At 36.8% G+C, this 23,671-nt stretch overlaps 1 protein-coding gene across 4 annotated transcripts in view; it reads left to right on the top strand.

Moving 5' to 3' along the window:
- The window catches only part of LOC150107363 (phosphatase and actin regulator 2-like), a 412,176-nt gene that overhangs the window by 268,382 nt on the left and 120,123 nt on the right, over nt 1-23,671 (top strand). Inside the window, exon 12 of one of the 4 annotated variants that reach the window (XR_016548240.1) lies at nt 12,535-12,675. The exons of the other annotated variants lie outside the window; for them this stretch is intronic. The gene's annotated coding sequence lies outside the window, so the exon portion shown is untranslated. The remainder of the gene's footprint in view (nt 1-12,534; nt 12,676-23,671) is intronic. 4 annotated transcript variants of the gene reach the window in all.

Raw genomic sequence — 23,671 nt, 5'->3', positions numbered from 1 at the left:
TCTAATGATAGGGAACATTCCACAGACCTGTCACCAGCTTGATTACTTGTCTCTGAATCCTCTCCACCACCTGCTCTCCTAGAAACACAGACAACCAAGTCTGTGCATAGCCTTATAAAGAGGGATAATAACCTCCCTGTCTTTACTTGTCAATGTGTTCTTCAACATCCAAATAATCCTAGTTATTTTTCCAACTCTTGCAATATGTCCTCTGAATTTGAAATTTCTCAGTTTCTTAGCTTCATAAGTTTCGTGTAAACAGTGTGGGCAAAGAACAACCAATGTCCTTTGCCCACACTGTTTACATGAAATTTATGGAATGATTTAAATAAACTGGCCATAAGATATCTACATCACCATTATCAACTATTGCCCACCCCATTTTTGCATCATCAGTGAACAACTGAACCCCCCCCCCTCCCCAAATCTTCTGCTATAGTATCAATGATAGCCCTGGGGTGCTCTACCAGTCATCCTCATTCATCTTGGTTCCAGACTACCATATACTACCCTCTGATATCTATTTATCAGAGGGTAGTATATGGTAGTTGAGTATTATTTTTGATAACACTCAAATTCCCAGACAGGATGAAATTTCTCTTCTCAGAATTACCTTGACATCAGGCCTTTCTTGGCATAAACACATCACAACCATTGCATCCTCAGCTTCCAAAAAACTAGACTTTCGCTTTTGCTCAAGACGTTATTTCACCTCAAAACAGCTATCACAAATCTGCCCAGCTATCGAATACTGTTCTCACATTTGGAGTGGGGCTCCTAAAAACTCCCTCAAAATGTTTGACTCAATACGGAGGAGAGCATTTAGACTGATAAATGATCCATCTCTTACCAACTCACTCCCCCCACTTTCACATAGACGTTTAGTCTCTGCAATTTGTATATTCTATAAATATTTCCATGGAAAATGTTCATCTGAAACAGCATCAATAATTCCCCCCACTCTGTACTAAGCCCATTGGAACACATGCAGCCACTGCCCAACATCCTTTCACAGTACACCTTGAAACCCACAGAACAAGTTTCTTTTCCTCCTACTTCATCCCTGCTACTGCTGTACTGTGGAACAGTCTTCCCCGTGATGCATTTCCCAAGGAATACAATATACAGGCTTTTAAATCGAATGTCAACAAGTTTCTCTTTTCCCATCCCACTTCCCATATACGGTACTAAAGTACTATAGGTTGACTAGCCAACCTCTTGTATATGGACCCAATATTAAAAAAAAAGAAGCTGCCCCTATAAAGTATCATATTCCTATCCACCCATTTCTGAATTTTACTTTTAATGAACTTTTCCAATACTTTAACCACCACTCCAGAGATACTAATTGGTCTGTAATTTGCTACTTCTCTGTTAGAGCCACCTTTATGTAATAGTATCTTACCCCTCTTTTCACTCCTTTAGAACTTTGCCAGAGCTGAGATTTAAATTAAACAACTTCATCAGAGGCACTGCCAGTTCACATGCACATTCTCATAGCACACGAGCTGACATTGAAACCACTCCTGAACCTGGAAAAGTGCATTTATATTTTTCAATATACTGAATACCTCCAGTTCATTTATCTCAATTGTCACATCTGTCATATCAGTAATTGCAAAGTGATTACTTAGTAACCGAGCTATTTCTTCTGCTTTTGTCGCTTTTCTACCATCAGTACTGAGTAAAGTAATCTTTCCACAATCATTCTTTCCCTTACTTGCTGCATGGCAAAGAAACTCTTTTGGATTTACTTTGGCCTATTTAGCTAATTTTCTATCAAAATCTGATTTATCCTTCCTTACTATACTAGTTACCTTTCTTGCTTGTGTTTTATATTGCTCATGAGCTTGCTGATAATAAAGTTGAGTATTTCCCTTTAAGTATGTAGCACATGACAAGACAGCATGTTGAAACATGACTGCATACCTTTTGTAATAAAGCTGTTTTATTCCTTTAAAAAATTATGATCTGAGAAAATGAGCGAGGTTGGTTTATATTTTGCTATGCAGAAGCTTAATTCACATATGTGGGTTACTTAATTAAATATATTAAACAACTAGAAGGACTTCTGGTCATCGCAGCAGCAGAATCTAAAGGGCTTAATATTCTTCTATAATCCTAAGTACTTGAAATGCCTTGAAACAGGTTTTGTTTGTTTAATATCAGTCATGTGCAAGCACACGTCATGCCTACCAAATAAAACAAAGATGGCAACATCCAAGTGCTATGGGTTTCACCAGTCTGCATAATAAAACACTGACAAAACCAATGTTGATACCTAGTGCTGCAGTTTCAGAATAGACATCACCAACACAAAAAAGGTTATTTGATTTTCATCATCACTGGTTGCATGCTTGCTGTGCAGAGATAGATGAATTGACACACACAAACTGCTTACCAACCATAGTCAGCCTTCCTTCTGTCCATTGTACTTCTCTTCAGTAAAGCCACTCCTGAACTTGGAAAAATACATTAATCTCACAACTGGCCTTGGGGGGGAGGATTCCCCCCAAACTGCTTGATGATAAGCACCTCAACATAAATGCACCCTCTCTTGATAACGTCAATGCATTACCTGACTACTTTGTGTCAACACTACATTATTTGAGTGAGTCCGAAAATAAAAAAAACTCTGCACCATCATTCTCGACTTTAACACAAACTGACAAAATGCTAATGAATGATATCATTAAGTTAGCTGGTGAATGTAATTGATTCCAGAAAAATTATTAAATGCCAAGTTCAAAGCCTCCTCACAACCCCACCTCTCCCATCCCACATATGAACCTGATTTTACTTTCACACAGCAGGAAAAAGATTATCAACCATGACCACAAATAGAAGAAAAATACCAAGGTGATGGTTGGATTACTGACTACAAAAAAAAGTAATGCTAATTCAGAAATCAAGTGCTGCATAAGAAATGTGGATGATCCCTGCAGACTGCAACAACAACTCCTGCAGATCCTTCCATATTATAATTACTTGACAACTCCAATGAGTTCAAGGACTCATCATGGGTGGACACTCTACTCCATAATGCATCACTACTACTTATCTACTCAGCAATTAATTACACAGCAACAGTGCTGCAACCACCATCTACTGCTCACCATGAATAGTATTTTCATCCCACATCTCCATATGAGATGTGGGATGAAAAACCAGAGTTTATGGGAGTAAAATCTTGCTACCTCCATATGAGATTGGCTAACTCATCTTCAGTTGAAAAAGCCAAATTCACAAATATGCATGATCTCGTTTCCAACCCCAGTATTGTTTTCTTCTATTACTGCAAAACCCCACTCACTTTTCCTGGCAGAAGCCCAAATTTCAACCCTGAAGCATTGCTCATCTCCAATTTCCCAAGTACACACTCTTTGATTCCTTCATCAGCATCATCATCATTATCATCATCAAATTCCTGCTATGTACCCTCAAGGGGTGTACAGGATATGACAGTACTACATGAAAAAATTACATCATTACTAACTTCCTATCTACAATTTTCCTCCAAATCAGTCTGTTACTTGTCAAGACTCCAACATTATCAGATCTTATATTTCTATCGTCTAAGGCACTTTGTACCGTATCAATCCATCTATATCTTGGTCTTCCTCTGGGTCGTTTTCCTTCCAACCTGGCAGAGAACACTTGTTTTGCTAATCTTTCCTCTCCCATTCTATTTAAGTGACCATACCACCTGAGATTAGCTCTGCTAACGCATTCCTGGATGCTGACAATGTCAAATTCTTTCCTAATATCCTCATTTTTAATATGATATTGCCATTGATGCCATCTGTTCACGCCTCTAATCTTTCTCAGGACTCTCATATCTGCGGTCTCTAGTCTTTGGTCAAGTGTTTTACTTCTGACCCAGCTCTCAGTTCCATAAGTTAAAACTGGTTTGAACACTGTCTTGTATACAGCTAATTTAGTGTTCTGACTAATTTCTTTCTTATTCCATATGAATTTATTCAGTTGACTTTCCACCATACCAGCTTTGCTGATTCTGTTGTCTATTTCTATATTTAATTTACCATTTTCAGTAAAAATCATGCCTAAGTAGCTGAAATGTTTTACTTGTTCCACAGGTTCTCCATTCACAACACAGTTGACATTTTCAATGATTCTGCCTATTTTCATTGTCTTTGTCTTTTTATTGCTGACCTTCATACTATATCTATTACAACAGCTATTCAATTTAGTCAGAGAATCTTGCAGACTTGTAGCGGATTTATTTAGAAGTATAACATCATCCGCATAAAGCAGAGAGCTGACATTAACATCTCCAATTTTGATATCAGGTTTAATACCACATTCCTTCATAATGTGATCCATATAAATAATGAATAACAGAGGGGATAATGTACATCCTTGTCTCACACCAGATTTAACATTAAACCATCTTCCTGTACTTCCTTCAATTCTAACTGCTGACTTACAACTCAAATAAAGACTAAGTATTGCTTGATATAATGCCCCATTGACACCATATAACTGCAGCATATTGAATAGCTTCTCTCTTGGCATCTTGTCATATGCCTTTTCCAAATCGACAAAACTTAAATACAGATCTTTGTTGTATTCCCATGCTTTCTCGACTACTTGTCGTAAAGTGAAGATCTGATCCTGACAGCCTCTATTTGGCCTGAATCCAGCTTGTTCTTCACCAAGCTTTTCTTCCACAATTCTTCTCAACCGTTTTTCAAGTATACTTGCATAGATCTTGCCAGGAACACTCAGTAGGGAAATACCTCTGTAATTCTCACATTCAGTTTTATTTCCCTTTTTATATATGGGTACTGTGAGAGCTCTACTCCAATCATCGGAATTCGTCCCTCTGTCCAGGCTTTCTGAACTATGCATTGCAGCCACTGTAAGACTCTTATACCACCATACTTCAGCATTTCTGGTCGAATATCATCTATTCCTGCTGCCTTTCCACATTTCAAGCCTTTGATGGCTTTTTCTACTTCAAGTATGGATATGTTATTCCTGACTGCATGCCTGGTCAGTGTTTTTTATCACTGTGCTGTCATCACTGCTTGTTTCATTTAGCAGTTTTTCAAAGGAATTACTCCATACTTCAAGGATATCTTTTTCTCCTGTTTTCATGTCACCTTTATCATCTCTAACTCCTTTTACAACACTCTTTCCTCCATTCTTGAGCTTCTTCAACAACCTCCAGAATATTTTGCCACCTTCTTGATATTTATTTTCTATATTCTTGCCAAAGTTTATATTCTTCACATGACTTTTGTTTAGCTAGTTTTACACACTGTTTAGCTTTCTTACATTTGTCTCTGAATTCTGTAAGAGTAAAAGCTGACTTATTTGCCAGGAACTTTTGATATGCTTTCTTCTTTTCCTTCACTGCCTCTTTAACTTCCTGTGTCCACCAGGGAGTTCTGATTTTTTTATCCTTGCACACAACCTCACCACATGCCTCTCTGGCAGAATCAATCAATGTTTTCTTCAGAGTTTGCCACTGAATCTCCAAGGTTTGATTCCTGTTCTCAAACTCTTTCATTTTCTTTTCAATAATCTTTCTGTATTTTAGTCTACAGTTCACATCTGTGAGCTGCTCAACTTTTATTCACTTTAAAACTTTCTCAAATGTTATTCTTTTCAATATGAAATTCACTTTTATCCTGCTCAAGACTAAATAGTGATCACTTCCGATTTCAAATCCTCTGTACACTCTGGTGTCCTGCACTAGGGAGAAAACATCACTATCAACAATAACATAGTCAATGAGACTTTTCTTATTCCTTGCCTCTTCTCTCCATGTGAATTTGTGCACATTTTTATGTTGGAACATGGTGTTAGTAATAACCAGTCCATGTCCTGAGCAGAAATCCAACAGATATTTGCTATTATTATTAGCTTTGCTCTTTTCTCCAAATTTTCCCAAAATATTTTTGTATGTCTCACAATCATTTCCTACTCTGCTATTTAGATCCCAAACAAGGACCAACTTTTCCTTTTTCATTGTGTCAGTTGCTTTTTCTAAAGCCTCAAAAAATTCCTCCACTTCTACCTTAGTAGAACCTTCTGTGGGACCATAGGCACATATAAGTCTCATTGTCCAGTTCCCCATTCTCATATTTGCCCACATTACTCTACTTGAGACTGAGTGCCATTCAAGAAGATTAGCCTCGTATTTTGTGTTGAATGCTATGGCTACTCCTTCTTTTCCTTGATTGTCATTGCCTGAATATAACATTTTGTATTTATTGCTCAGAAAGATCTCACCAGTTTTGGTCTTTTTTGTTTCAGTCACTCCTATTATGTCGATCTGGTACTTATCTAATTCCTCAGCTAGCTCCATTTCTTTACCATTCAGGCTTCTTACATTGATAGTACCGATCTTTAACTCTGGTGATGTTGAGTTGGGGTTTGTTTTCAGATTTGTTCCAGTAGCTGACTTTTCGCTGTTCGCCCTGGTTCCCTGGCAAAAACAACGGGGGCCTTGTTTAACCGGGCGTCGCCCCAGCCGTCATGAAATTTTGTCATGTTGTACCATCATTTTTTATTTTGGTTTAACTAATAAGAATACAATTTGGTCGGCTAAATCCCAAATTGCCAGCCCATCCTCGTTCGTTCAGTATCAAAGTAGATACCCAACAGGGTGCACCACGAGAAGGTGAGGATTGGACATTAGGTCAGAAGCCTTGGTCGGTTCTTCGCATTCCTTTAAAGGCTATGTGGAGGTCTCCTCTCAGTTATACAGCTTTGACCCTTAAGCACTCCCTTTGATTCCTTTTGATCCAATAATAGTGTTTGTACATATGTTTGTTTGCCAGTTCATCCAACATAGAATTTCCTGACTTTGACTTTATTTGGCCTGAAAATCTCTCTTTTCAGCTCTGTCAAATTCATTTACTGTCTCTGTCACTCTTTCTGTGCTGCCAGCTACTGCGAACTCTTTGACATCCTCTCCTTAAATATTGATTTTGGGCAGTTACATTTTTCTAACAGTCAAGTTATTGAGTTATCTCCTCAGAGATTTCAATGTTTTAAACACTAGGTGGCTTTCCTTCTCTGGTTGCACAGACCAAGCAGGTAGAGATGCTGAGATATTTGCCATCATTAATAGCCTTATACAAATTGTCAAGTCATACTACTGACTCTTGAGTTTTTTGCAACTCTTCAAAGTATACTGTGATTGTTGTATGTGCTCCAGGTAATTCTCACCACAATCTAGTGCTTATCTCTTGTTCCATGGAACAATACTTACTCAGCCACTCACACAGTTATCCGGAATTATAACAATGCCAACTGGGATGAGCTCCGTAATTTATGTACCTCATTACCTTGGTTGTCATCCTTCCAATTCAAACATATGCAGTGAACATGTCACCAAAGTAATCCTTGCTGGTACGAAAATATACATTCCCCATTCTGCTGTAAACTGCTGTCTCTTATTAAGACCTGGTTCACCATAAAGTGTGGCAAGGCTATACCAGCAAAGAATCAAGTATGCTGCAACTAGCTTTTATCAAGCACTCCACTTTCCTTTACTGTTTATACCAAAGCCTGAAACAGCTATAAGAAAACTATCAGTGCATCCAAAACATTTTCAAAGAACCAAAAACAGGAAACTTCCATCATTTCCAAATGACAGTCAAGCCTTCTGTCTCTTGCCAAAGGAATTGATTATAATGTTTGTTCAATACTTCTGTCACTCCCAGCTGCATCCAGATGGCTTTATTGCATCATTGCCCACAGAAAAAAGTGATCTCCTGGCTTCTTACCTTACTTTTCCTCAAATGCATGCATAGCCAATTTTGGTAAATTTGTCCCAACCATTCCAGTTGCTTAGCATTCAGTGTTCTCTCTGCCTTTTTGCATAAAGAGATCAGAAGAATCTTATACAAAATAGGACACCAAAAAAAGTTTCCTGTTCTTAATGGTATTCCTTTGATTATCTAAAGGTTTGTGCTCTAGAGATATGACTCCTGTCCTATGTTTCCTTTTTATGTTCTTATTACACAGGTCTTTCCCCTACATCCTGGAAATCTTCAATTCCCAAAAGGGTAAACCCTTCCGTCAACCTACTGCCCAATCTCGTCTCTGTGCTCTCCAAAGAAATAGTTTTATCTATTACATTACATGTGTTGGTAGATGGTTCTTTATCCTCTTACTATGCAACTACCACCCTCTTCCTTCTGTATATCAGTGACTTACTGCATTTGATAGCCAACCCAGTACATATTTTCAGTGCTGACAGCATGTTACACTCTTTTCATTTGGCATATTTTTGACATTTGATACTACACAGCTTACAGAGCATCAACCTACACTGCTCCCAGTCTGATCTCAACGCCATCCTTTCATGGGATTCAGATAACTCTAAATTCATTGATAGCAAAACACAGTTCTACCTTATTATCCCCCCCCCCCCCCAAAAAAAAATCCTTTCAGTATTACCTTTGACAACACTGAAATCTCTAGATTAGGTGAGATTTCTCTTCTTGGAATGAACTTGACATGAGGCCTCTCAATCACAAATCCATCCACTGCTGAATATTGCTGTCACATTTAGAGTGGTTTCTATAAGAATTCCCTGAAAATACTTGATCTAACATCCCTTCATATTTATAAGCTCCAAACTCATAAGAACAAGTTCTCTTCTTTCATTCCTTCTCTTGCTCTGTTTTGTATTCTTGAGCAGCCTTCCCTCTTATGTGTTTCTCAAGAAATACAATATACAGGATTTCAAATCAAACAACAGGTTTCTCCTTTTGTAATTCTCTACCCATCCATGATGCTAAAGTACTCTATGTTGACTTATCAGTCTTTCATGTGTAGGCCCAACATAAAAAAATCATCTGTTATTTTATTATTAGTAGCAGCAGCAGTGTATTTTGACATGCACTGTTTGAAGTGATAAATGTTTTAATATGTTTTCCACCATGAAAGGTTGTAAACATCTAGTATAACAGTACTGTGGGTGAGCTAAGTTTTTTTTTAAAAATCTTTTGTCTAGTATTTATTTTTTATATTATACTTGACAAGAAATCATATTATTGTTTTAATCCTGTACATAAGAGTTTGCTAGTGAAGTATGATTAGTCTACATGTTTGCAGAGAATGTGGACTTCACATCGATTGCCTCAATATCCTATAATGCAAAAACATTATGGGAAGGTCACCACCCAGACTGGTTTGGCTTTTATTGAGGTCTCATCAGTGGGAGCTTAAACCTAGGAAGGTACCAAGATTAAGCAATGCAGAAGGCATATGCTTTCTATATAAAAGTAGCAAAATAGTGTACATAAGAGTTTGCTAGTGAAGTATGATTAGTCTACATGTTTGCAGAGAATGTGGACTTCACATCGATTGCCTCAATATCCTATAATGCAAAAACATTATGGGAAGGTCACCACCCAGACTGGTTTGGCTTTTATTGAGGTCTCATCAGTGGGAGCTTAAACCTAGGAAGGTACCAAGATTAAGCAATGCAGAAGGCATATGCTTTCTATATAAAAGTAGCAAAATAGTGTACAGTTGTGGAAAGTTTTACTGCTGGACTACAACATACACAGTCCCTGACTTATGTAAGAGTTATGTTCTGCTAATTTTACATTATTTTATTGAATTCTGTGTACATCAGATTTAATCTCTCACCTGTTGATCACACCCTATTGCTTACATGTTTACTGTACTTGTATGTGGTAATGTATTAACATGTTTTGAAAGTTATTTCTGTTAGTTTCATTCACAGGATGAATGCGGAAATTAATTCCAGTTTGTAATTATTAATTCGAAATAATATAAAGTATAAATAGTATGAGAAAATAGAAAAAAAAATATTTTTCTTTTCAACTCTCCACATGGAATTATCATGAGATGACTAAGAAGCTGCTTTTTCATGATGAAAAATTTTGAATGTTTTTTGAAGTCAGTATGAAAGTAGACAAAGCAACTGGAAGATGAATTCTAATGGCTTCATGGTCTTAAAAGTCTAAAGAAAAATAAATGATGGTTTGAGCCTGTTATTTAAAGGTTTATGAATGATGAGATGTGAAAGAAACCCATGAAATTTTTAAATATTTTAATTAAGTAACAAATGGGCACATCAAGACAACAATTGAAAACAAGGGGTCAAAATCAGGTTGTCAAAGTTCCTCAATAAGGAATATGGCTAGCCCTCATAGCAATGCAACACTCACAATATTTCATGCTGTTTATAATGGTCCATGGGTCCAGTTGGTTAATAATCATTGTTCCCTGCAAAGCTCCAAGTCCCTCAAGGTATCTTTTAAGGGAGGGGGTGTTGAAAGCAGCATTACTTAAATCATGTCAGACATGCTCAAGTGGATTAAGGTCAGGAGACATGGCTGGGCAATCCATATGTATGATAGGTTTTATTTGAAGATAGCCCACTAGCTTCACTTGATGAGGACAAGCATTATCATTTTGTAGTATAAATGCCTCCCCTTTTGTACCCATGTAAGGATGACTACAGGGGTCTGGGACCTCATCTCTGTAAGTTGCAGCATTCATGTTCTGCTAGGAAGCACAAAGGTTGGTGCATCCGCTCAACAAGATACCATACTTACTTCCACCATAAGTGTCCCTTTTACAGATATTAGAGGGATGATAACATGTCTCTGTTTCTCTCTAGATCAGAGCATGCCTGGTATCGCTTTGTTGAACAAATTTAAACTTGTCTGTAAACAATAGTGACCCTATTGGTCTTAGGCCCAGTTGACATGGAGACTGGCCCATTTCAAACATTCTTTCGTGTGGTGTGGAATAGGCCAAGCAGACTTAGGCCAATTGCCTACAATAGAGATTACCTTCGTGAAGCCTTCTGCACATAATGGAAGCAGATGCCAATGTTCCTATACCCAACATGAGGTCAGATTGTAGCTGATTCGGGATAGCACTCCTGTTTTGGTGAGCAGATTACTGGAGATATTGGTGGTCACCCATTGTGGATGCAGCCCATGCTCTTCCTTTACTGTATTCTCCAGTATGCTGATTATAACTGTTGGAATTGGTTGCACAAATTGTGAACCATGAAACAACTGATGTGCAACCATCTGGCTATCTCTGTCTGACTTTGACCAGCTTCTAGTCTTATGATGGCTCACCCCTCATATTCTTGAGTGAAAAGGCTGCGGGTTCGAATCCACCATGGACCATGGAAGTGATATGTTATTATAATAATAATAATAATAATAGATGTCTTGCAGCCATATCTAAAAATTTTGTTATCATGAAATTTTTTTTTTTTTTTACTCCATACACAAAATGGAAAAACCATTCCAAAACACCAACTTTTTGCTGTAGCTTATTCACAAATACTGCTGACAGCACTACTCATTTGTGGACAAAAACATTTTTTTTTTTTTTCCTCTTTCCCCACCGCAAGTTAGTGTGATTTTTCTCTGTTTCTTAATTTATGGAAACCGGTATATAATATAATTTGTAATCCAAGGATTTAACTTTCTACAAATTATTATTTTATTTTTTGTATTTTTCTTTTTTTCTGTCTAGTCTAGATGACCAAACATGGGACTTTTTTAAGCCACTTTAGCCTTGTAATAAGCAGGGCTGTGACCTTGCACCATATGATGATGAAATTCATCTTTTGCTTAAAGACAATCACAAACATCCATACTCATGATGGGATTTGAAACCTACATTGCAGCCTGTTGGTTGTAGAGAGAGAGAGAGAGAGGGGGGGGGGATATTAACTACTCTGTTAAACAGGCCGAACAGCACATATTTAGAGAATCAATGATTAAAAGTATTTAACATTAACAATCAATAAAAAATAATTTAAAAATCCAGTGTAATGGTTTCTAGTACTTTTCTTCTTTTAAGAACAGAAGTTTCCTTTAATTTCTGAACAGAAATCTCTTTTAATTTCCTGTGTGACAGTGGTCAAATAATCATGCTTGCTGACAAAATGCAGAATGAATAACCCACTTATGAATACTGACTAAACTGCAAACTTTTATTAAAGTAGATGTCTTTTGCACAAGTACTTTGGTGATATAAAAATTAATGATTTTAAATTGTATTTAAATTTAATCAAGGCATCAGAACATAGAAGCATGACTCTAATAACTAAAAATAAGCAAAGTCATAAAAACAAAGAAATAAAAGTGAAGATGTACTATCATATTTGTGGTTAAATTGTATTCTGTCAATTTAGAATATCATTCGGTTGGCTTACTCCCAAATTGTCAGTCCATCCTTGTTCAATCAATATCTAGGTCGATAATGAGGCACAGAAGGGGGGGGGGGAGGACAAACATTGGACATTGCGTCAGAAGTCCTGTTGGTTATTCCTTATAGTCTGTGTGCAAATCTTCCAGTTATGTAGGTTTGACCATGACTTCAGTTAGAAACTTGTGAATAACTATAACATAATATATTCAGGCAATAGTGATCAAGGAGAACATATACATGCTTCTTCATGAATGATAGACATTTTCAAGTAACAGTGATGTATGTGGAAAAATAAAAAAAATGGAAAATTACTTATTTGTTCCTATCTTTCCACAGAAGGTTTGTAGGATGGTTGATAAAGGAAAAGCTGTTTCTTAAGAGGTAGACATTTGAACAAGAGTAGGAAATGAACACCAGATGTGCAGAAATGTTTATAGAAAATTTGAAGAAAAGAGAAAACCTAATACACTATTAATGGTAAGTACCTTCTGGATTTCTGTTCAGAACATTACTAACACAGTGTGCCAACATAATGATATGAATAGATTCACATGGGGGAGAGAAAGAGAGAGAGAGAGAGAGCTTATACACAGAAAATATATCCAGTCTTACTGTGTTATTGTTGATAATTATCTTCCAATTGTTTCAGTATATGAGAGCATACAGAGAATTTCTGGAAGCGATCACCAATTGATAGTGGAATAAATATTGCACTGAAAACAATAATGGAAAATACACAAAAATAATGGAAAAGCAAAATTTATTGGGTACAAAAGTTATGTATATGAGAGTTTTAATAAAAAAAAATGGAAATTGAGCAGCTTTGAGAAGTAAGCTATAGGCTCAAATAAAGGAATATAGAAAAAAAAAGTTAAGAGTTTGTAATCAAAAAACCAAACTCTTGCACTCAATTGGCAAAATATGAAGAAAACATTGATTCTGACAGGAAGGCATGTGGTGAAATTGTCTGAAAGAATAGAAAAAAATTGAAATTTCATGGTGGACTGAAAATGAAAAAGGCAGTACTAGAAAAGAAGAAATTATATAAAAAAATTCCTAGCATGTAAGTCATCTTGTGTCCTAAGAGAATACAGAGAAAAATGTAAGTGCTATGTAAAAGTAGTGAAACAAAATCCTGAGAATACTTGGTATGAGTATAGGAAAAAAAGTCACAAAGGTAACAAAATGTTTGGAGGCTGTTGAGGAACTTAAAAATGCAGAAAAGATGATGCAAAAGATGAGAAAAAGTGACATAAAAACTAAAGGATATTTTGCATATCTAAGTAATTACTTTGAAATAAATGAGGCCAGCAGTGACAGAGTGGCAGAAAATATTCAGACAGAGGTGGAAAAACCTTAGAAATTGGAAATGTAGAAAGGCAGCTATAATAGATGTTAAATAAATAAAAGCTGTTAAATGTTGAATAATCCAAAATACACAGCATAATCTAGAAAGCTTGGCGAAGGTCAAAATTTGACCTTGACACCACAATACACATCATGCCTAGCTTTTGAAAACATTCAGCATTAGAGCATCAATTACTAGTACTGGTAATGCATTCCACTCTTCACCACCTGCCTTGAAAAAATTTCCTTTTATTACCCTGTGCAGTTTTGCCTCTATATCTGATAGGCTCCTCTTAATCATATAACCTCTTCTACTCCTGTTTTCCTTGTTCAGAGAACATTTTCTTAGTCCATCTTCATGTTCTACATTTGAGATTCCTGAAACATCATTTGCCTTTGTGTACTCTAAGGTTTACTTATCACACTAATATATATATATATATATATATATATATTATTACACGTATTTTATATATATATATATATATATTCTATTATTCCACGCTTCCTTAATTTTAAAGAATCGATAAAAACCGCTAGAGCTGAAAGGATTTACAGGAGAACAAAACTAGATCTTTTATCGGAAAGCATTTGTGATACCAAACTTGTCTTGCCTCTTATTTCTCTAAGAAGACCTGTCATGAAACACGTTTATCTCATTCTCTAAACAGTCTATCTTGGAACTATTTAAAAGAAATTAGCACTCTTAAAGCTTCTAAAATACAGAATTTAAATAAAATCAACCTCATTAGAAAATATGATTCTCTTAAATATATACAGGATAGCAAAACTTCTCATTTTGACTCTACCTATTTAAAGAAAGTTGTTATCAATAAGTCATCCCATCAACTATCTTTGGTAGAAGAAAGCATACTTGCTAAAAGTCTCAACTTTGTCACTGCTCCTACATCCATCCCTAAAGAACATCTCTTAACAAAGATAGAAAAGGCAGCTTCTTTATTACCAAACAAAAAAAGCTAACCTTCTCCGTATGGAAGCGATTTTCACCATTAATAAAGCTAGACCTCCACCTGACAACATTTCTTACACTGAAAGAACAGCTATCACTTTAAAAGTCTTTAAAAGATAATAATTACATAGTTATTCTTCCAGCAGACAAAGGGAATGCGACTGTCATCTTAGACAAGTCTGATTACCATAATAAAATCTTGGAACTTTTAAACAGTGATACTTACTCGGAAATTATTAGTGACCCTACAATTGAACTACACAATAGAACTAATCATTTATTAAAAACCACCTTAGAGTTACAAAGAAACATTCGTCTTTCTCTTAGGTCACTTCATCCCTTAATCCCATGACTGTATGGTCTCCCCAAGATTCACAAAACAAACTGCCCACTCAGACCTATAGTTGAGGGCATACACTCTCCAACCTATAACCTCTCCAAATATCTTGCAAGGTTTCTAAGAAATCTTTCTGGAATTTCCTCTTTACATATTAAAAACTCTGCAGATTTTGTTTCTAAAATCAAGGATATCAGACTTAAAAAAAACAGATTTAATGGCCAGTTTCGATATTGTTTCTCTCTTTACAAATGTACCTGCTCAAGAAGTTCTTGATCTTCTCAAGAACAAATTATCAAAAAAACACTTTGCTCTCCTCTCCCATTGCATAAAGTCAGGATACTTCAAATATGACAATAAGATCTACTTACAAAACTCAGGTCTGACCATGTGCAGCCCTCTCTCTCCGATTCTCGCAGATATATTTCTCAACGATTTTGAAGAAAAAGCTATTAACTCCTTCCATCTTAAACCAAAATTCTGGTATCACTATATTGGTGATATTTTCCTCATCTGGGAAGATGGTGTCAACAACCTCAATTTATTTTTAGACCACCTAAACAAGTGCCATGAAAAAAATCTCTTTTACCTTCGAACTGGAATCAGATGACTGCCTCCCCTTTTTAGACCTGAAACTTACCAGAAGTGCTGAGAGTATTAAAATCTAAATTTTTAGAAAGCCTACTCACACTGATAGATACCTCCATGCTTCCTCCCATCACTATCCCCCCTCACAAAAATTTGGTATTATTTCCACCTTAGCTCACCGAGCCAAATCATTACTTACAGAAGAAACAGAAATTGAAAATGAACTCCTTTTTCTTAAAAAAAACTTATTAATAATGGTTTCTCTCGTAAGAAAATTGACAAATTTCTTTCCCCCCAGTCACTCAACTACTTCTGAAGATCCCTCTTCCCCAAGAGCCTTCATCTCTTTGCCTTACATCAGCTCTATTTCACCAAAACTGTCAAAGATTCTCAAGAAGTTTAACTTCAAAACTTGCTTCACTACACTTCCAAAACTTTGTTCAATACTTAGCAAACCTAAAGAGAAACATCTTCCAACTCAGTTTCCAGGAGTGTACAAGATTTTTATGTGATTGTGGAAAGCCATACTATGGCCAGACTGATAAATCCATCCTTCTACGTTTGGAATAACATCGTCGAGACATCACATATAACAGGACTAGAGCTAGCGCTCTCTCTAGCCACATTCTCTTTTCAGCTAACTCAGACGAAAGCCACCAACACATTGTGAACCGGACTCAAACTTCTAACATCCATGTGGGCTATGATGAACTCGAGAGAAAGATTGTCGAATCTAGGGAAATCTCTCTAGATTCCTCTCGTATCAACAACAGCCTGAGTTTTAATCTCTCTGATGCACACGTTGCCTCTGTTCAGTACTGGCGCACTCGCGACAGCGCATAGCATACGTTTGTTTGGAACTCAAGCTCTCATTTTGTTTTCAAACACGCTACTGTCTTTTTATACTTGTTCTGTTATTACAATTTTAAGTCTGTAATTTTTTATATACTTCTTTGATTGTGATACCGAAGATGTTGATCAATTCAACGAAACTAGTAAACTAGTAGTATCTTTTCAGATATATCATGTCATCTTTTTATCTCTCAGTATCAGTCATTAAAGCTTATTCATCATATATATATATATATTAGCGTGTTCAGAACATTACTAACTCTCCATAGCACAGTCATGTTCTTTTCTCCACTAACTCTAATCTGGAAGAGCTTCAACACCAGATAGACTGGAATCTTACAACCAATATCCATAAATGCAGTGATGAACTTGAGAGACATATTGTAGAATCAAAAGAAATAGTTCTGGACCCATCACACATAAACAACAATTTAAGCTACAGTTTGCCTGATGCCCACAGCGCAGTGATCGAGTTCTGGTGCTCTCGAATCAGTTGCCACTCACAACTCACGCTAGTTCTGCCACATGGACACCAGTTCAAACATGACTGTTGCTATTCCTATTTTGTTAATTTGAGAAGTCCATGTTTTTTACCTTGTTATTTTCCCAGTTTTTTGTTATTATTTACACACCTGAAGAAGTCGGCGTTCCGGCAAAACTAGTCGTGTTATATTAAAGTTTTCTTACCTTTCTCGGTGTTCTTAGTCAGTATAATTATATATATATATATATATATATATATAACCATATCTGCATGGAGAAATTCAGGTATCCACTAACACTCTTATCCCTTGCTTCCTCCACCTCCTAGAGTGAAGTTTCTACCAACATAGTATAGATATCATTCCATATTCTTGGGCTAATATAACAGCATTGAACTCAAATCCCATTCATCTGCCCAAATTATTCAAATCTTGTAATAACACCACAATGGAGCTTCCCGAAATTGCTTTTCTAAATTTATTAGCATCATCAACAAATAACTTAATATCTCCTCTCAAACTTGAACTACACCATTGATATATAGATTGAACAATAGTAGTCTTAGAACAGAACCACATAGTATACCGCTTGCCACCTTTCCCTTTTGAGAAATTGCACCCCCATATACAACTACTTGGTTCCTGTCATCCAACCATGCCTGTTATAAGCAGGGTGCTGACTATCTGTTCCCATCCTATTCAGCTTCAACAATAGTTTGTCATATGGTATTCTATATACCATATGACATATACCATACCTTATATACCATATTCATATGGTCATATGTCATATGGTATATAAAAAACCAACCTATTATAAAATGTAAATAGATTACTAAAACAAGAACTACACTGAACAGATTTATGCCCTCCTCTATAATGATGTCGGTTCTCTAAAACATTCACCCATCATGCCAGCTGTTTCACGCCAGTGATTCATGGACTAATTTTATCAGTGCAACGAATGCTGCCCTTTATTCCTGATATTGCTTGCATTGATGTGTCCAGCATAACAGCTTGCTCTCAGTCCCCATTTCCCTCCTACAGTTCCTTTGATTTCACTTACAGTGGGAAATTTTAAATTTTGGGTCCTGTTTTAGATACCATCATTATTCATCTTGTACACATATCCTGGCAGCTCACAGTCTCACTGATTTCCATTTTTCTCTGTATGAACATGGTACTTTTCTGAAGAGCAATCTATCTGTTTCACACTGCCACTCTCAAATGCAGACCATCCTCATCACTCTAATATCTTTGAACTTATTCCACATCTACATACTTAAGATATCTATCCTTTTACGTTGAGCCCATACACGAGAGATTTGTTAATCAACATATAGTACATTATTACCGTGTAATATAGTGAGTTGAAATAGAAGAAACTTGTTTACATTTGATTTAAAAGCCTCTATCTTGTATTCCTTGGGAAACACATAAAGAGGAAGACTGTTCCACAATACAGCAGTAGCAGGGATGAAGGAGGAGAAAAAGAAACTTGTTCTTAGGGTTTCAGGTTGTACTAAGCAGGGATATTGTACAGCAGCTGCATGTATTCCAACAGACTTAGTATTGAGTGGAGAAATTATTGATGCTGTTTCATATGAACATTTGCCATGGAAATTGTTGTCAGGCTGGCCGAGTGGTCTAAGGCACCAGACTCAAGGATGATCTCCTTTCGTGTAACACGATTGTGAATTGGTTGGCCGAGTGGTTAGTGTATCCGCTCTCCAAAAGGCTGAGGGTTCAAATCCTGCCGTGGGCATGGATGTTTGTGATTGTCTGTGGAAATACTAGTGGTGGTGGTAAGCGGTAGATGGCATTGGTGTAGTTGCAGTTAGTTGTGGAGACAGAGTTGTAGAGTAGGTGGCCTCCCTCAATGAGGCTTTGGATTCCCTGGAGGTGTTATGTAATAATAGTAATAGTAAATATTTATAGAATACACATATTGCAGAAACCAAATTCCTGTGCAAAAGTAGTTGGAGTGAGTTGGTAAGACATGGGTTACTAATCAATCTAATTGCTGTCCTCTGTGTTGAGTCAAGCATTTTGAGGAAGCTCATAGGGGTCCCGACACCAAATATGAGAACATTATTCTATAGCTGGCAGATTTGTGATTTGTTAATTTATCAGTGTTCAGAGGTGATGTAACGTCTTGAGCAAAGGAGAAATCCAATGGACTTAGTACTGAGTGGGAGAATTATTGATGCTATTTCATTTGAACATTTGCCATAGAAATATTTATAGAATACACATAATACAGAAACCGAATGGCTATGCAAAAATGGTTGGAGTGAATTGGTAAGAGATGGGTTATTAATCAATCTAATTTTCCTCCTCAGTATTGAGGCAAGCAGTTTGTGGGAGCTCTTAGGGGCCCCACCCTAAATGTGAGAGCATTATTCAATAGCTGAGAAGATTTGTGATTTGTATAAGGTTAACAGCTGTTCAGAGATGAATAAACATCTTGGGTGAAAGAGAAATCCTAGTTTTTTGGAAACTGAGGAGGCAGTGGTTGTGATGTGTTTATGCCAGGAGAAGCTTGATGTCAGGGTGAATCCAAGAAGAGAAATCTCATCTTGACTGGGAATTTGAGTGGCATCAAAGGTACACTGGGAGAAAATGGTTCTTTTTTTTTTTATAAGAAATAAGGCAGTACTGAGTTTTGCTACCACTGAAATTGATGAGGTTATCTGAACCACATTGGATGATGGGTTGGAGTTCAGAATTGAGGGCAGTAATGGTTGATGTTCTGTAGGTTGAGGTGATGTTTGGAGTAAGTTTTATCAAATGGAAGGGAGGAGTGCAATATGCTGTTATCTGCAAACTGTATTATATTGGGTTGGAGGATGTTAACTGAAGGTCATTGATATATGGAAGAAAGAGGGTTGGTGAGAAAACAGAACTTGTGAAACTTCGGCATTAGTTGAATGGTGAGAGAATAAGGAACCATCCACCATCACACATAGTGGGCATCCAGACAGAAAGCTGGCAATCCAAATGTAGAATTCCTGGGACAGACCAAGTGATTGGAGTTTGCTTAGTAGGTCTTTGTGCACAATCCAGTCAAAGATATTAAGTGCAACCACTTGAAATTCATCGAACTTCCCCATGGCATTAGTCCAGAGATAGGCAATATATGTGAGTAGGTAGATCTCCTGTTGATTGGCAACAGCAGAATCATATTGGTGATCATTTATTAGCTGGGTGCCTTTGTAGAAGTTGGGAATTGATGGTATCTCATAATATGATAAGATCGGATAGATCTTATCTCCTCTGAACTTTTGTCAAAAGGACATTAGAAAAACCCTCATTAATCCTGACACTAATAAGGCTCCCAGTTCAGATGGTATTCCTCCAGTTATCCTCAAGATGTGCTCCAGAATTGACATCCATCCTATATCACCTATATAAAGTATCATATTCTACTGGCATCTATCTAACAACATGAAAGCAAGCTTATATCTATAATCCATCCTGTTCCCAAAAAGGAAGACACAAGCCAGGCATCTAATTATCATCCCATTGCTCTCACCTCAGTGCTTTTAAAAGTAATGAAGAAGGTTATCAACAACCATATTCTTCATTACCTAGAGACTCAACAGTTAATTAGCCATCACTGATATGGATTCTACCATTCTTGTTCTACAGCTGACCTCCTAGCTAATCTCACTGACCTTTGGATACAGGCCATGGAAAGGTTTGGAGAGCTCATGTTATCGCTCTCAATATTTCAAAGGCATTTGATTGTACATGGTTCTGAGGCTTCCTGAACAAGCTGCCATCTTATGGCCTCTCTTCTACACTCTGTGATTGGATTACCAGCTTCCTCACTAGTCATTCATGTCATGCTTCCTCTCATCAGATTTCCACACCAATGCTGCTGGAGTGCCCAGGGTTTTGTGTTCTCACCCACACTCCTTCTTCTTCTCCTTCCTTTACATCAACGACCTCCTTTCCCTGGCTTCAAATCCTATTCACAGCTTTGCTAATGATGGCACTATTCATTCCTCTTCCTCATTCGATAAACCCTGCAGTACCCTAAAGTTGGTGCCTCAAGATCTTCCATAACCAATGACTTTGAACACTGGCCTCCTCAAATAGGGTGAAGACAAATTAGTAAATTTCAATGCTAAGAAAACGGAAGCCTGCCTTACTACCTGCAAGAAAAATCCCACCTCATCCTCTCTGTTTTTTGATAATGTTCCAGTTTCCTTTCAATATCAACTTTCTCTTCTTGGATTGACTGTCACATCCAGTTTCTTATGGCACAAATATAATAAATTGATTGTGCAAGGACACTACTTTATGAAGTTTTAGAGGCTAAGGAAGCTACTTGCATAGTCTCCTTAGCCTCTAAAATGCTTGGTGTTCTTTTTTGTTCTAAACATTCCTTCTCTTCCTCTCAGCTCCTCATGCTTTTTAAGTCTCAGATCTGACTAACTCTAGAGTACTATTCCCACATTTGGGGTGGAGCACCCAAGACCTCCCTGAGAATTCTTGATGATATTTAGATGAGGGCAATCCACTTAATAGACGTACGTGACCCTTCCCTCACAGACTCTCTTCATTCACTTTGTCAGCCTTTATCTAACATAGCACCTGTTTCAGCACTGTGCCTTTTCTATAGGTACTTTCTTGAGTATTGCTTTTCTGAATTTGCTGCTACCATTTCCTTCAATTTCTTCAATCATGTAAGAGCAGCCACTGGCTAACATCCAGCTCCAAACATACTGAACTATTTTCTCATCAGCTTCCTTCATTTCATCCACCTCTATTCTTTCGAACGATCTCCCCACACTGTTTTTCCCACTGAGTACAGCCTCCCACTCTTTAAGAAACATATCAACTGGCTACATTTTTTCCTTAATCACTTGCCCACATGTGACACTGTAGTGTTATAGGTCTTGTGACCTTTCATGTGTGGGGTCATCACAAAAAAAAAAACATGCCATTCATAATCATTGCCCCTTCTCTCCAGCTCTCTTTCACCTCAGCAACACATATCTTTTCTTCTCACACTGTTCTTCTTCTTTCCCTCATCACTCTGTGCTACCCTTTACTGTTCCTATTAAAGCCTTCAAAAAATACTGTTTGAACATTTTTCACCACTGAATTCCCATACAACATTATACCATTTTCTGATATTCTGCTGCTGCTATTCATCTTCAACTCCTCGTTCAGTTGTTTTCAAAAGACCAGGTATCTGTTTTTTTGTAAATCTGGAAAGCTAAAGAAAAGCTGTTCAAAACATTACAATTATGTATTGTAAATAGAATTATCTATCAGATGGTTGGCCAATGATTAACATAACCACTCTCCAAACAGCTGACTTCAAATTGAAATTCTGCCATGGATGTTTGCGATTGTCTTAAAGTGGAAGAGAAATTGCTCCTATCTTCCTCATTTATTGTAGGGCATGAAATGGATTGAAAAAGTTCCATGTTTAATCTCTAGAGTGGGCTTTTTTTGGATTATTTAAAAAAATTAATAATTAATTTTTTTTAAAATAAAAAATACCTTAGCACACCTAAGGTAATTATGTACTATAGGTTTTGCAACCTTTCATAAGTGGGAGTCACATAAAAACGGAGCAATATATAGTACATATTTAAGCTGCAGGTTAACTGGCTGAATCAAAGAAAGTAGAATAAAACGGTTTTGTTGACTTGAATTCAAGAATAAACTAAGGTCCATACCTTCTCCTCTGTCATTTATCATCTCTGTCAATCACATTATTAAGAAAATGGCAATAAACCTGATATTAAAGTTGGAGATATTAAACTCATTTCTCTACTTTGTTTTACTTTATGTAAAACATCATCTGTTGTGTAGATGATGTTTTATTCTCAACTTAATTCAGTGCTGACCTTCAGTGCTTTAAGTAAATTGACAAACTGCAGTCATAAATTTTGTTTGAAAATTAGCTATAAAGACCAGTTATGGAAATTAGCAGCAACAAGGAAAATATAATTTGCATTCTCACTGAAGAACTTCAGACCAAGTACAGTATTTCAACTGTGTAGGAACAATTTTCAGTGAAAATAGGAAACTGAATATGAAAATAAATAATATATATATTAAAAAAAGCTTGTATATGGTGCAGAGTCACTTGAATAAATTTATATAAAATAAGAGATTATTGTCATCAATTTCCAGATATGTACTCTCACGTTCAGGTTACAGTGACAGAACGGCATGTCCTCATTTACTGTGTGTAGTGCCTGTGTGGCGTGTCTTTATTTTAAGTTCTTTTGAAGATGGCAACATGACGTTGCCGAAATATTGGAAATATATATTAAAGTTTAATTTAATTTATATTCTGGTGTACGTTGTTAATTCTATTTATCCCAATGGCTTTAACAGGCCTTTAAGGCCCACAACCTTCCAAGCATGCTTGGATTTCGTAACCGAAATACAAGGATAGAATGGTCACTCCTATGCCTCAAGGTATTCTTGGCTGCTTGCGGGATGAAAAACCCCAGATAAACTGGCGGAAAAAACCCTACTGCCCGCGCCCAAGACCGGCTAACTTGGCTATGGCTGAGGAAGATCCTTCAGCTCCTCACGTCTCCGACAGACGTTGTTAATTCCTTAAGTTAATTAATAATTCCACATGATTAAGTTTATATTATTATTAATCTCCTATCAACTATTTTCCTCCGAATCAATCTATTACTTGTGAACACTCCAATATCATCATCATATCTAACATTCTGTGCTTCTAAGGCACTTCTGACTGAATCAATCCACCTAGATCTTGGTATTTCTCTTGGTCTCTTTCTTGCTATCTTTGCATCAAACACCTGTATTGCTAACCTTTCCCCACCCATTCTATTTAAGTGACCATACCACCTTGGATTATCTCTGCTGACACATTTTGGAACACTAATAAGG

The sequence above is a fragment of the Typopeltis vanoorti genome, chromosome 4 (assembly GCF_054136105.1).
Source record: "Typopeltis vanoorti isolate ZY-2024b chromosome 4, IOZ_Tvanoo_1.0, whole genome shotgun sequence".
NCBI lineage: Eukaryota > Metazoa > Arthropoda > Arachnida > Uropygi > Thelyphonidae > Typopeltis > Typopeltis vanoorti.
Note: the sequence above shows the minus strand (reverse complement) of the source record. Positions and strands in the feature narration are given on the sequence as shown.